The sequence below is a fragment of the Mustela nigripes genome, chromosome X (assembly GCF_022355385.1).
Source record: "Mustela nigripes isolate SB6536 chromosome X, MUSNIG.SB6536, whole genome shotgun sequence".
Taxonomy (NCBI): domain Eukaryota; kingdom Metazoa; phylum Chordata; class Mammalia; order Carnivora; family Mustelidae; genus Mustela; species Mustela nigripes.
Genome location: NC_081575.1, coordinates 88,974,926 through 88,976,857, shown reverse-complemented (window position 1 = coordinate 88,976,857; position 1,932 = coordinate 88,974,926).

The following is a 1,932-nucleotide window of genomic DNA, read 5'->3' as shown; positions in this document are numbered from 1 at the left end:
CTTACACATTGTCAACTCTGTCCCCTTTTTCCAGTGTACAGTGGCATCTGCCCCAGGCAAACAAATGCTCACTCTTACCTCACCTTATCTCACCAAGGCACCTGTCTCTCCTTAAGGATCAGGTCATTTGGGTGCCCTGTGACCTCAGCTCTCTGATGAGTTCAAGGAGAGTTGCGATTTTCAGATTATCCAGACTTTGTTGTTGTTGTTACAAGGGTGCTCTTTCCAGCATTTCTACATCTAAGTAGGCTACTACATTTTTTTTTTTAAGAGAGAGATTTCTTCAGAAAAGGTGTAAAAATATGTTTAATTTCTGGTTTCTTTCAAATCTCTCAAATGTACATCTATAACCAAACCAAGTCACCAGTATTTATTTGCTGGAATTCAAAAGGAAATTATCAGTCTCATAAATAATTGATCAAACTTAATATAGTACCCCCATTATCAACTGGATTGTGTCCTCCTCAGATTCATATGTTGAAACCCTAGCCCCCACTGTGACTGTATTTGGAGATGGGGCCTTTAAAGAGGTAATTAAGTTTAAATGAGGTGAACGGCTAGAGCCTTAATCTCATCTGACTGGTGTTCTTATAAGAAGAGGAGGAGACAGAAACGACATGTAAGCACAGAGGTAAGGATTCTGGTCACCAGTTACAGCATATGGGTTTCCCCCCACACCACCAAGCAGCTCTTAGACACCTGCTTAGTGTCCTACAGTTCAACTCTATTGTGACACTATCTGGAGATAGTATTGGATCCCACGGGTGAAGGGTTCTGTCCCACAAAACTGCCCCCACCCCACCCCCAGCCGCCACTCACAAGCCCAGCTGTCACCTGTGTAGGTGGCCAACTGGCTATAGGTTGGAGTCTCCAGCCTCCTCTTTGGGTTCAGTTAATTTGCCAGAGCCGCTTGCAGACCTCAGATATTTTATTTATTAGATTACTGGTTCATTATAATGCATACTAAAGTAAGCAGATCAACAGCCAGTGAAGAGATACATAAGGTGAGATCCCAAAGAAAGGAGCTTCTATCCCTGTGGAGTCTGGGGCCCCATACAGTGGCACCTGGTGTATTCTGATTCTCCGGCCTGGAAGCTCTCCAAACCTTGTCCGTTTGGGTTTTTATGGAGGCTTCATTACTTAGGCAAGATTGATTAAATTGGGGGCCATTGACAATTGATTGACCCTCCAGCCCCTCTCCCCCTTCGTGAGATTGGGCCTGAAGGGGAGCTGAACATTCCAACCTTCCAATCACAGGATTGGGTGCCCTGGCAACCAGCCCCCCATCCTTAAATGGAGTCCCAAAATCACCTTGGTAACCTAAAAAAGGACAGCTTTATGGCTCTCCTGACTTAGAAAACTCCGGTAGTTTTAGGAGCTCTGTGCCAGAAATGGGAATGGAGATCAAATATATATATATATATATATATATATATATATATATATATATATATAATTTTAAGATCATTTATGTATCTGAGAGAGAGAGAGAGAGAGAGAGCAAACAGAAGCAGGGTGAAGGGCAGAGGGAGGAGCAGGATCCCCGCTGAGCAGGGAGCCCAGTGTGGGGCTGGACCCCAGGACCTGGGATCATGACCTGAGCCAAAGGCAGACACTTAACCCACTGAGCCACCCAGGCATCCCCAAATATGTATTTCTTGTGATAAAACACAGTACCACAAGAGGAAAGGCCACGTGTGTACACAGGGAGAAGGTGGCCCTCTGCAAGTCAAGGAGAGAGACCTCATGGGAAACCAACCCTGCCTGCATGTTGATTTTGGACTTCCAGCCTCCAGAACTCTGAGGAAATCAATTTCTGTTGTTTAAGCCCTAGGCCCTCCCCTCCCTCCTCCCCCCTCCCCCACCACTCCCCTCCACCCGTGCCTCCTCCCTTCCCCACCCCCCTTCCCCCTGCTGCCCCCTCTCCCTGCC